Raw genomic sequence first — 13,141 nt, 5'->3', positions numbered from 1 at the left:
ATGGCTTCTCCGAAAGAGATCCTGAAAGTTAAGACATTTTGTATCATTACAGGTGGTAGCAGAGGGATTGGACGCGCTATAGCCTTGGCCATATCGAAGCAAATAGAGGAAAATTCCGTGGTTGTCATTACAGGTAGAAGTGTCGGTGATCTAAACGAGACGCAACGTCTGGTGCACGCCGCTACTCCTGGCGTGCAAGTCATTCCGGTTACGGCGGACTTCTCGGACAAGTCAGCTCTCCCCAGCATTTACCAAGAACTGACGAAGGATGTCAATCCAGAAGATTATCGACATGTTCTCCTCGTTAACAATGCTGCATCCTTGGGCGATGTTACTCGATACATTCGCGATTGGTCTTCATCGGATGTTGAGTACGTGCAAAATTACTGCATGCTTAACTTAACGTCGGCATTCCTGCTCACTTCTCACTTTCTCTCGAAGTTTCCCGCGAGACAAGGACTCCGAAGGACCATCATCAACATCTCGTCAGTTGCGGCCATTCTGCCCGTTAGTACGGGGTAGGTATTACCACTAGTAGGCCTACGTGGCATTATGGGTGATTATGGAGGAGACAACTACCTACAACGCATCTACCTCCCTCTCCTTCCATCCTCCCCCTGTAATCCCTTTCTTTGTATCTTACACAACCCTCACTACATATAATGTGAGGAAATGTCCTTGACAATGCATTTTTTTTCAAGTTGATTTTACCTTGACCATTTTGAGATAACTATAATCTTTACACGTTTGTACAATCGGTAATTACAAGCATCTTATTGTAAACATGAGCACATCTATAATATACTCTGATGAGGAAAAGCAAGGAAAGTTCTTGAACTCGTCAGGAACGGCAAAAAAAAGAAAGTATCCACTTCTGTAAAAGGCTGCACACAAAAATTCACCCCCTAGAAATAAACAGTTTTTGTACATAGGTGTGCTACAATGCTCCTTACTTATCACATGCACATAAGCAAGTGAATGTCTTCATAACAAAGAAGAACTTGACATGCACAGCATCTGGTCACTGAATTAAAATCCCACACAAACGCACTTTCCACCACGCAAAAATGGTCACTGAATGGACAACATTTTTAAACAACCAATATTATGTCACAGTGAAAACTTGTCAAAATGATGTTAAAGGGGATGGCTAGTAACTGATCAGTGGGAATCAGTGGGAATGCTGAGGGATGATTGTTCCAATCCTTGTGGGATTCATTTAAGAGTACATTATATATCTATTCTTGTGTGAAAATTATTTGCTTCAGAATGGTCTCATATTCAAGTAATGTGCGTTTAATGTTTCCAGGTAAGCGTCCCTGGTCAGTGACGGGGCATTAATCTGCACATTACTTGAATATGAGACCGTTCTGAAGCAAATAATTTTCACACAACAGTAGATATATAATGTACTCTTAAATGAATCCCACAAGGATTGGAACAATCATCCCTCAGCATTCCCACTGATTCCCACTGGTCGGTTACTAGCCATCCCCTTTAATGAGTGTATTCTGTATTTAGGGATGCTATCCTTCCTGATTACCGGTATGCTAATTCTCAGAATAAAATCAGTTAGCTCTTTAGACTGGACATTACTTTACTCTGGTCTTGATAAGCAAGCTTCCATCAGAAAAATTATGCCACGTCTGACAAATGAACAGCGATTAAGGGAACAGCCTCCTGTCAATCGGCAAACATTGATCCAAGCTCTGCAGGAGGAATGGACAGAACTTCTCCAGGACTACGCCAGACAGCTTGTCCAGGGCATGCGTCAGAGATGCCTGATAGAATGTGTCCAGGCACGAGGAGGACATACACATTATTGAAAATGGATGTTTGGGACTGCTTTTTTCTTTTTTGTCCTGTGATATTGATTTTTGAGTAAAACTTGTAAGGCTCATTCTGTTACATTTTGTGAGTTTTGATTCAGTGACCAAGATGCTGTGCATGCAATTTTTTTCTTTGTAATAAAGATAATGACTTGATATTGGGTATGTGATTACACTGTACTAATGGATATTGCAGCACACCTGTGTACAAATAATATTGTTTATTTCTATATGATAGGGGGTGAATTTTTGTGTGCGGCCTTTGACAGAAGTGGGTACATGTACTTTCTTTTGCTGTCCAGTATCCGGGTAAGCTACGCGGCTTGTTGCGAGTTGCCCGTGAATTTATGTTTTTTTTTTTTTGCTCCGGAAGCGCGTGTCACCTGCATGACATTCTGTGGGACATCTGCCATATCAAATTCCTTCAGAAGAATTCCTTCACCGAGTTGTCAGCCATCACTCGCCACCCATGCGCCTACACGCAGGACAAACGGAATGGACGCAAGTCGAACGTAAGTAGCACGGATCCAGCGGGTAAGACGCATGCGAAACTCGCCCAAATTCTTGTCCGCTTGCAAAAATTGTCCTGCGTCCTTGAAAATCCCCACATGCATCAAGCCCGCGTGTCTTGCCCTGAAAGATGGGACAGGGCCAAAACTTGGCTGCGGGTAAAGAGGACTTGCGTTCGCAACTCCGGATAACTACGGATGAGATACGTGCTAGGTACTGTCATCTGCGGGTCATCTGCGGGGACCTCCGGGTAGCAAAAATTGTTCTTTGCAAGTTGCTCGCAAGGCTTACCCGGAAAGGTGTGACACGGCCTTTATGAAATATGAAAGTATACATGCAATTCAAAGAGGAATTCACAGTTTATTTGATGAAATAATGGCTGAGATATCCAAAAAAGCAATCCAAATGAAATGCGACAGGCCACGACTTTTATCAGAAACTCTTTGTTTCACCTTATTTTTGGATATCTCAGTCATTTAAAACCGATTTTTCATCAAACAAAGTTTCAATTCCTCTTACAATAATTGTATGCTCTTTAACATTTCATAGAGTGGTTTCTAAATATTTCGCAAAACGTTCAAAACTAAATCTTCACCTTAACCAATTTTACACAGTCCCTTTGAGTCCTGCAGCTGAAAGTAACATTTCTGTCATTGTGTCTTTCTTGACAGTACGGCACCATCATTCTCCTCTTTATGACGTCACTCCGTATATGTATTCATATATCTTCACGAAGCCAACTGACTATTCATGTACTAGAGTAGTATTCGGGCAAATACACTTATGTTCACTTCAATCCTTTTCCTTTCCTCAGTGGTTTGTACGGCATGGGCAAGGCTGCCAGGAACATGTGGTTCAAGATTCTAGCAGCTGAGGAGCCAGACGCTCGCATCCTCAGCTACCACCCTGGGCTCGTCGATACCGTCATGTTTCAGCAACTCTCCAGCGACTGCCCAGACGACGGTGTCCAGAAGATCATGACCGAGATGCTGGCCGAGCAGAAGCAACTGCTAACACCTGACCAGACTGCAACCATACTGGTCAAGATTCTGGGGGAGGACACCTTCGAATCTGGAGCTCACATTGATTATACTTACCTCAAATGACGGACGTCCTTGATCAGTATGGTTTATAATAGCTCAGTTTTGCAACATGTATAAGCTTCGTTTCTACAGTCCGACCTCCTACCCGGCTTCCCTTTATCCGGATCTCTCTATTATCCGGACATGACCTCGCCGTGATTTTTTTTTTAATCTGTAATTTCGGGGGAAAGGGGGATTTCGATCTCAAACAAACTTCCTACATAAACTGACATGGATTTGATATTATTCCCAACAACAGTACCATACATTCACATCAGATTTTCATCTAAATAACATGCATTCAAACATGCGATTCCCCAAATCACCGCAAGAACATGGACAGAAAACTTTTCATTAAATCATTGCATGGTACAGGCGATCGTTCATCGAGCAAATTATCAGAGAATTCTGAACGCAGACCAGCAGCTGACGAGGACGTGACATGTTCACGCAAAATTGATACATGCATGTAGCTACAATCATTGGGATAGGCAGCTGCGTGTATTAAACATAGACTCTCCCATATCCGGCCTAATCCCTTATCCAGATGCACCGAGATTCTTGGGGGGGGGGGGGGGGGTAGCGTTGACGCTTGAACACCTATACCTATATGCAAAATAGAGAAAGATGAATATAGCAGTTACACTGGAGGTAGATTTATCGTTTCCTTTAAAAAGAAATACTAAATCAGCGTTTGGTAATAGCGGAAGTGACAAATGTTCTTGTCTAGAATAATAATTACATACGCTATAACTTTTTCCGTCCTGCTTAGGATATCACAAATATACGGAGAAGTATTCGACTATACATTCGATGTCTAATATTCAATCAAGTTATTGATGACGTCTCCTCTACCTGTATCTTAGGATAATGAATATGTACAGTACTATAAATGCTGAGCACGATCGGGTCTACCTGCCGTAGAGGCGCGAGACGATTTTTATACTACACACAATCGTATTCCCTGACCAGAGAATTATGCTGGACAGACTTTGGTCGAGTGTAAACATAAAGCCATCATGTTCAGGTACAACAGTCAACCTTAGTGTATAGTCAAATGTTTCAAGTTGGAAGAGTCAACATGCTTGCTTCAGCAAAATTTGACCTAAGGACTGGCTTTTTTTTTTTTTTTTTGTAGGTCGGGTTTTATTTTTATAAAGGCCCCTTATGTGTAATATGTGTGTGCGTATTATCACAGGTATTATGATATATGACTTGTATCTATCATATAATTATATCCATTTACTTGTTTGGATGATATGCTTATACACTATATGAATTTTTGTATTTGGTGGTGGTTATGGCAGAGGGGGGGGGGTTCTTAATTCTTATGAATATCGTCATTGTGAAAGCTTTCAAACTAGAGAAAATATTTCAGTGATAAGGATCGATTTAAATTCTTCTCTTTGAATCCATTGTCTCTCAGGTTGTACACTGTACTAAAACTTTAATCATATAAATGGATGCAGGCAAACTGGAGACTTCAGCTGTAATGACACTTTTTGTTAATAAATCTAAATTTCATCGCGTAATTCAGCCCCGATGTCAAGGTCTCATATCAACTTAACAAAAGGACACAACATTGTCAAATAAATGCACGGATCTTCTTCCGGTGATTGTACCACTCTTTATTATCATAATCAGTGAGGCAGAAATAATACTACCGCGTTGATAGGGATGTTTCAGCAAATCGCACAATCCGTTTTGAATTATACGATTTTTAACATTTTTATCTCGAATAGACATTATTAGATTTAATGAATAGATAAATATTAGAAATACACTTTAGTGTGGCTTGACGCAGCTCGGATAATCCATTTAAAAAGTGATGATTTTTTAAATTATTTTGGTTGAATGGGCTTTTTGGTGAAAGTTGTTTGCTTTGGTTGTGAATTTCACTTCCGCTACAAGAAACAACAAACCAAAGTTTTTCCTTTTCTTCTTGTTGGAAACATATCTATGGTTTCCCAATCGTATATGACTCAGCAATACTATTGCAGTATTTTCGTGGTCTGTGCTGGTGAAGCAAATTTTGCACATCTTCATTATATGAAACAAATGATGCTACGTACAAAGCAATTCTAAAGTATATACCAGTACTATAGGAATCACCACAATTTAGATAGATTGTACCTAATTGCAATATTCCGAATAAAGGGCATGACAATAGATGGAAAGACTTGAGTTCGCCTGACACCTATTATACCTTATGTTTTGTTATTTCTCGAGAAGGGTTTATACCATACATGCAGTTATCCTGGTCTGGTTTGTTGAGTACAAAGAAGCAAACAGAGTCTGAGCATAGTATATTAACGCACTCGAGAACAACCGGATGTTTAATTTACGCTCAGAGCCGAATTTGAACATTCCCTTTACCGTGTGTCAATCTTTACTCAACTTCGGGACAGTATGACGTCGGCATTGAACACGGTGAACGATGACGCGAACATGAATGAACATTAGGTGTTTTTTTTTTTAATACCGGAAATCGCAACGAAAACAAATAAACAAACAATCAATCAAACAAAACAATAACACAAAACACAAAACAAAATAAAAACAACATTTTGGGGGGCTTCGTTCCTGTATGTTTACACGAATTGATACGGAAGATGAATAACGGATAACCAGTGATTGAATAACGATAATGACTATCACGTCCATTGATAGAGCGTCCGCGGGCTTTGCCAAACAGCTACGAACCATCATCAAGGCTGGGTTATGTTCGTTATTCGTAGGTTCGTTACTCCGAATGTTCCTTATTCCGAAATACAGAAATTCCCTAATATGATACAAGAGGTTCGTTAATCTAAACAAAAAACAAACAAACACTCAAACAAACAAACAAACAAACAAACAAACAAACAAAACAAAGATGGTGCGTAGCAACGAACCTTCGGAATAACGAATTGTAACCATCTAGATCACAGATGTACGAAATGGGCTTCATAGTTGCATGAAGCCCCTCATTTCCATAGAATAAACAAACCTATGATGTAAGTGTTGTGATATACCTGAAAAAAAAAAAAAAACGCTTGACACCATGGACCAATAAAAATTATTGCGAAATTGCGTGGATTAAATGATATGGTAGTCAATTGATTTGAAAATTATCTCTGCAGTCAGAAACAACAATTTGCATGTATCAGTGGTATGAGAAATGTATCAGTTGTATGAGAAATGTAATCCGCGCAATGGCGTACACTTGAGCTGTATTAGCATAGTATTTCTATTGTACAGAAATTACCTTTATGATAAAGTACATCAATTTATAGTCTATTCGAAAATGATACTTATCTCTTCTATTCAAAATACAGATTCAAACATAATAAATAAGATAAATTATGATTTGAAGGTTATCCCAAAATCGTTAATGCTAATAAGTTTGTGTTTAATATGCCAAAAAGTTTGTAATTGTAGCAATTGGCACCTCAAAGGAAAAGACTCAAGAAGACGTATTATGTGATTAACGATCTTCATAGGTTCATAAATTGATGAAAACTTATCATAGAATTAATAAACTCAATATACTGAATATTTGATTTGATTTGATTTGATTTGATTTATTTATTCTCTGTATGCCATTTTTTCAACTGTCATCAACTTTCTGCAATTTCATTAACAAAGTACAAAATACCGGTAGTATACTTCATACAATTGTCATCTATAATTGCATTTGCAGTCTAAAGTTGTAAGAAGAAAAAAAATGTATAAAAAAAGATTAAGACTATTCATTACAGAGCCGCAATCATCATCATCATCATCATCGTCATATAAACTCGTGATCCAAGCTCATTTTGATTAATGTTCCGGGGTCGGAGTAACACTAACAAAATAATACTATTTGAACAAGTATAATAGCAAATTCTACAAAATTGATCATAGAGGGCAGTGTTTAGCGTAATCTGTTCCCAACGATTAAAGTCATTTTGTCATTAGATTGGGTATAAATTGCACATTTATCTTAATCAAGTGTCAAAATGTTCATTAACTCTCAGTATTTCAAACGTTTTACATGCAGTCCGGCAATCTGGCAGTCTGGCGTTTATTACATGGAGCCTTAGTGAATTGCTGAGCAAGAGATATCCAGATAGAGCGAGTACTATGACCCAATAAACTGGACCAGAGCCGTAATATGTACGCAGCTAGAGGAAGGGTTTTTAAAAAAAATCCTTTTTCTTTAGACGTTATAAAGTTTTCAAATAACTTATCAGCAGATTAAAAAACCGTAAAGATTACAAAACTGATTTTACTTTGTTTTTCCCCTTCTATTTGCTTATTTCATTATATTCTATTGTGAGAATACACATGACATCAGATCTGTCCCAACTCCATTCATGCTTATTTTGTTATTGCCGGTGAGTGCGCTATTCACCTCCACAGGCTTAGTACGAAGTGAAGACTCGGAACTCGGAACAAGAGATGACAGATGTACAACGATTTAACCGATCCGCATTTCCCCTGAATATATACATGTATTTTCTTCACTTTTTTGACAGAAAATTTCCCAAATTTTCAACCAGAATGTGCACCAGATAGCTGAATTTCAATATCTAAGATGAAAAAGTCCCCCCGGCACCCCTTCCACACCATCGCCTTTATAGGTCGCTGTGCTTATATATTACATTTTCAAATTATTTGATCAGTAAACAAGAAAATCACGAAACATTATTAGAGTATAGGCCTACTTAGTATCCTTGGCGCGTTTTCACGAAACCTGAACATATTACCAAAGCATCGAAAGTTTTGAAAGTTTGAAATATTGAAAGTTTTCCAAACATTCCACCCAAAGTATGCACCACATCGTTGAAGTTCAATTCTGAAAATGTACAAGCTTCCTCGTAGAGGGGATACCCCTACCCCTCGTTAGCGTATACGTGTTCCCCGATATATTGAATATACTAGTAATGTCTGAGTATGAACCATGAACCCGGCTATAATGTTTCTTACACTCCCTCACATTCATCACCAGGAAGCGACCAACCTGACAGAGATGGTTGACATCTTCGGCAGCACAAATTCACAAAGGATGATGCTGACCTTAGTATACTATACTTAATAATTTGGTTTGAACAATTCAGTAAATTTCTTTTCTTCATGTCGTACATCTGTCATCTCTTTGCGTATGTGTCATACGTCAAACCAAACTATTAAAGGTAATATATATTTCTTTCTTCAATACTTCTTTTGAAACTTTCAAAGAATCATCTACATAACTGAATAAAATATAAGGGCCTGGTCACATAGCACGCGAAAACTGGTCAACAACCTTCAGAACCCCCCCCCCCCCCTCCAAAAAAAAAAACAAAAAAACCACCACCAACAACAACAACAACAACAAACAAACAAACAAACAAACAAATAAAAAAAAAAAAAAAAACCAGAGGCAAATATCGACGACCAATCGGCGACTAAAACCCGAAAATTTTGCCCGGCGACCCGGTTACTCAATAAAGACAACCAGCTAGCTATTGGTCGCCAATTGGTTGCTGATGTCCGTTTGACGCTCGGCAACCATTTCAAGATTAAGCTTACTAGGTACTGCATTAGAAAATGTGTAGGAATGCTCATAAAGGTATTAGTATAATAATGTTATTCCACAAGCTGAAACCAAGGAGTTGGCATGGCTTTGCCTAGACAAGTCCAGATCAACTAAATTTTAGTGATTGGTCGAGAGAAGGAGGATTCAAAAGACGGTGTTGGGTAGTTGAGGGATGTCATGGATCTCAAGGAGGACGCTGTTTAGGACGTACTAGTATATGAACACCTCGTGGCAGAGCTGGGAATAGCCTTTGGATAAGGCCTCCGCTGCCTAGATTGTAAACTATACGCGTGCCCACTTGAGATGGCGTTTGCAACAGTGATCTATACGGCACGAGCTGCTCGACGGACGGTCTGGGCCTCCGGATGTGATGGTTGTTATTGTTGTTGTTCTTTTGTGTTTAATGGCGTTTTCCATTCTCTTTAGAATATTCACTGCTGGTTGTCGTACACGTATCGCGATTAGTCTCAATTCAGACACAAAGGGGATATAAGTCCAGACCGCGTTGACCAAAGGCTAAGCTGGAAAGGAAAGCACTGGAAGATTTAGTTGCTTAAAGGGGCTGTACAGTACTGGTTGAGGTGGGGATTCATGTTTTTTACATTCCTAAGTGAGATAATGAGAAACCTTTTATGAAATATGAAAGAGCATGTGATTTTAAGAAGGATTCAACGTTTATTTGATGAAAATTGGTTTTCAAATGGCTGAGATATCCAAAAAAGTGATGATGATAATAAAAGACTACAGGCCACGCCTTTTATTAGGATCTCTTTGTTTCACCTTGTTTTTGGATATCTCAGCCATTTCAAAACCGATTTTCATCAAATAAACTTTGATACCCCTTAGAATTGCATGATCTTTGACATCTCATAGAGTGGTTTCTGAATATCTCGCAAAACGTTAAAAGCTAAATCCTCACCTCGACCAGAACTGTACATACCCTTTAACGTATAGAATGGAACCTACTATCAATGTTCCATGAGCTGCTACAGAGGTAAGATTTTATTCGCGTGTACTACATATTTCGTGTTTCGTGTTTCACATGAGAGCGTGATACATGATTTGAACACAGAGAATGGTTAGCGTTTGTCGTTCGTTTTTTTTTTAATTTTCTGATTGCTTTCTGCAGTACTTGAGGAGAATTTCACAAACTTTAATTTTCATGGAAAGTACACATTCCATCGACTTGTAACTGACATTAAGGGTACACTGCAAAAAGTCCGGTGTTAAATAGTGAACACCGAGCTGGTGTTAAATTTTCGGTGCTCATTTATGGTGTTAAATTAACACCTACGGGTGTCATTTCCAAATTTTAAACTGTTTTTTGAAGAGTTTCTTAGTAACTGCACTTCTTGTTGATTTTTGATTTAAACAAGACGATCAAGAATTTTACATTAAAATACTAGATTTTTGAAAAAATGTGAAAATAAATTTACACCAAAGTAACACCAGCTGGTGTGGTCCCTTATTGAAGCTGGACGGGTGTTAAACCATTGATATTAACACCAGCAAATATCAAATCAACACAATGTGGTGTCAATTTTGAATTAACACCAGTACAGTGTCAAAATAACACCAGGTACAGTGTCAAATTAACACCACGAAGTGTCAGGTGAACACTTTTCAACACCATCACAGTGCATTTTTAACACCTGTGGGTGTGGTCCTTTATTGAAGTTTGATCGGTGTTAGATTTAACACCCGTGGTGTTAAATCTAACACCGATGTTTTTACAGTGTAATATCATCCCTCTGCTTTCTGAAAGAAGTTAAGTCAAGTGCTCTTTCACTATAGAAGAGTGAGAGTATGATGAATTTACTATATATTTTCTTTGTATTGTTGTCTATAATGACGTCATGAAGTCTATAGTAGTCTCCTTACATCCAGCAATGATAGCACAGAAACTTTACAAATTCATAACCTTTGAATCGGCTGTTAGATCTTCCTCAAACTTTCACAGATAAATTCTACTAGTATTCTGCATACACTCAATCCACGCTATTTTGGTGTTTGGTTTCCTTTAAAATACGAAATTCAATATTCTGCTTATCGTTTAGTATAGCTACATGAATTATTCATACGGCAAAACATCTCTGTGATAGTTAGGAAACGCAGGGATAATGTATTGCTCCAGAAGAAGTATTCATCCAGAACACTTTGTGGAGACAGGCCCACGACTAATGGCTTGAAATGATCATTGCGCCTGAAAAGCCTGAACATGCAGTCACTTTGAACGTGCACACTCAGAGTAAAGAATGTTGTTTAATGGAAAATTTACGATCACGCTCAAAGGGTATAAAACCTGTACATTAAAACGGTAAACGCCAATGCACCTGGTGTTTTCGCGTATAATGATCTATAGATACTGTTAGTCTATCTGTCACCAATATGGCTTCTTCGAAAGAGATCCTCGTGGTAAAGACATTTTGTATTATTACAGGTGGTAACAGAGGGATTGGACGCGCTATAGCCTTGGCCATATCGAAGCAAGTAGCAGAAAATTCGGTGGTTGTCATCACAGGCAGAAGTGCCGGTGATCTGAACGAGATGCAAAGTCTAGTGCACGCCGCTACTCCTGGCGTGCGAGTCATTTCGGTTACGGCGGATTTGTCGGACCAGTCAGCGCTCTCCAGCATTCTCCAGGAACTGACGAAGGATGTCAATCCAAAAGATTATATATCAACATGTTCTCCTCGTTAACAATGCTGCATCCTTGAGCGATACTTCTCGATACAGTCGAGATTTGTCCTCGTCCGATGTGGAGTACGTGCAAAACCACTGCATGTTTAACTTAACGTCGGCTTTCCTGCTCACTTCTCACTTTCTCTCGAAGTTTCCCGCGAGAGAAGGACTCCGAAGGACCATCATCAACATCTCGTCAGTTGCCAGCGTTAAGCCCAAAGGAGCGTGGTAGGTATTAACCTATAGTGCGTAGTAGAGATGTGACAGTAGGACTGCATCTTCCTCCCTCTTTTTCCATCCTCCTCCTGTAATCCCGTTCTGAGTATTTAGAGCCCTCGATCACTACATGTATAAGGTGAGGATAGATCATTGACCTAGATGGAGTTTACTCCCAACGTTCATTTTACTTCTCCATATCGTTGAGGTAACTGCATGTGGATAGTCTTTGTTCAAGTTTGATCAGTGTGTAATTACAGCATTTCGTAGAGCACAATCATGGTGCATTAAACAAAGGGAAATATTTCTTCAACTTCAACTCAGCAAGAGAGAAAATGATATTGCCAAAACAAAGTTTATTTTTAACCCTTTCCATGAAGAAATTCATCGTACTGAGAGCCTAGATTGTCACAGTTGTACTCATAAAAGAGACTAGAGCGCGTATGCTTGTTTCTTTTTTTTAACCAATTCACTTTCTATGGTATTGCATTGCTATTGTACAAATACTCTTTGACTTTCAATCTTTCCCGTCCTCAGTGGTTTACACAGCATGGGTAAGGCTGCCAGGAACATGTGGTTTAAGGTTCTAGCGGCTGAAAAACCAGACGCTCGCATCCTCAGCTACCACCCTGGGCCAGTCGATACCGTCATGTTTCACCAAATGAGCACCGAGTGCGTCGACGACAGTGTCCGGAAGGTCTTGGCCGATATAGTGTCCGGCGAGCAGTTGCTGACACCGGACCAGACTGCAGCCCCGCTGGTCAAGATTTTGGGGCAAGACACTTTCGAGTCTGGTGCATACATTAATTATACTTATCTCAAATGACGCGCTTTATCTGGTTTGAAATTGCTTGAGCAGCTCCGCAACATTTACTCTAAAGCTCTTATGAATTTCATACCGCAACGCAGTAACTTTATGCACATTAATAGTTACATGCTTCTTTACGCAATATATAAGAGCTGTAAAGATCGTAGTGTTCTCCTGTCGACTTTACATTAAAACAAATAACGAGTTTATTACGGCTGATAGTCAGTCAGTTGCAGTACAAACAACTGGACGAAAGAATTAATCACGTGTTTATTTTACTATTATTGGAATTTCTGTGATCGGGTTCTTATAAGCTTCTATGATTATTGATACCATGACGTAGAATACTAAATGCATGTGCGATCCTTCTAGAAACACAACAAAACTATAATAGAGATCAAAGTGTCCTTTGCCTACTACCTTTAATTCATAGTTTGATATTTTTTCTAAGATAAATATACATATAAAATGC

At 39.0% G+C, this 13,141-nt stretch overlaps 2 pseudogenes; both read left to right on the top strand.

The window, feature by feature from the left end:
• LOC139715676 (sepiapterin reductase pseudogene) lies at positions 1-3,907 on the top strand (annotated as a pseudogene).
• A 7,444-nt stretch (positions 3,908-11,351) lies between these two features.
• On the top strand, positions 11,352-12,687 carry LOC139715675 (sepiapterin reductase pseudogene; annotated as a pseudogene).
• Positions 12,688-13,141: the final 454 nt, after the last annotated feature.

Source organism: Diadema antillarum, unplaced genomic scaffold, assembly GCF_040938485.1.
Source record: "Diadema antillarum isolate AM-2024a unplaced genomic scaffold, OU_Dant_1.0 scf00000053, whole genome shotgun sequence".
Taxonomy (NCBI): Eukaryota; Metazoa; Echinodermata; class Echinoidea; order Diadematoida; family Diadematidae; genus Diadema; species Diadema antillarum.
This window is presented reverse-complemented; position numbering and strand designations above follow the sequence as displayed.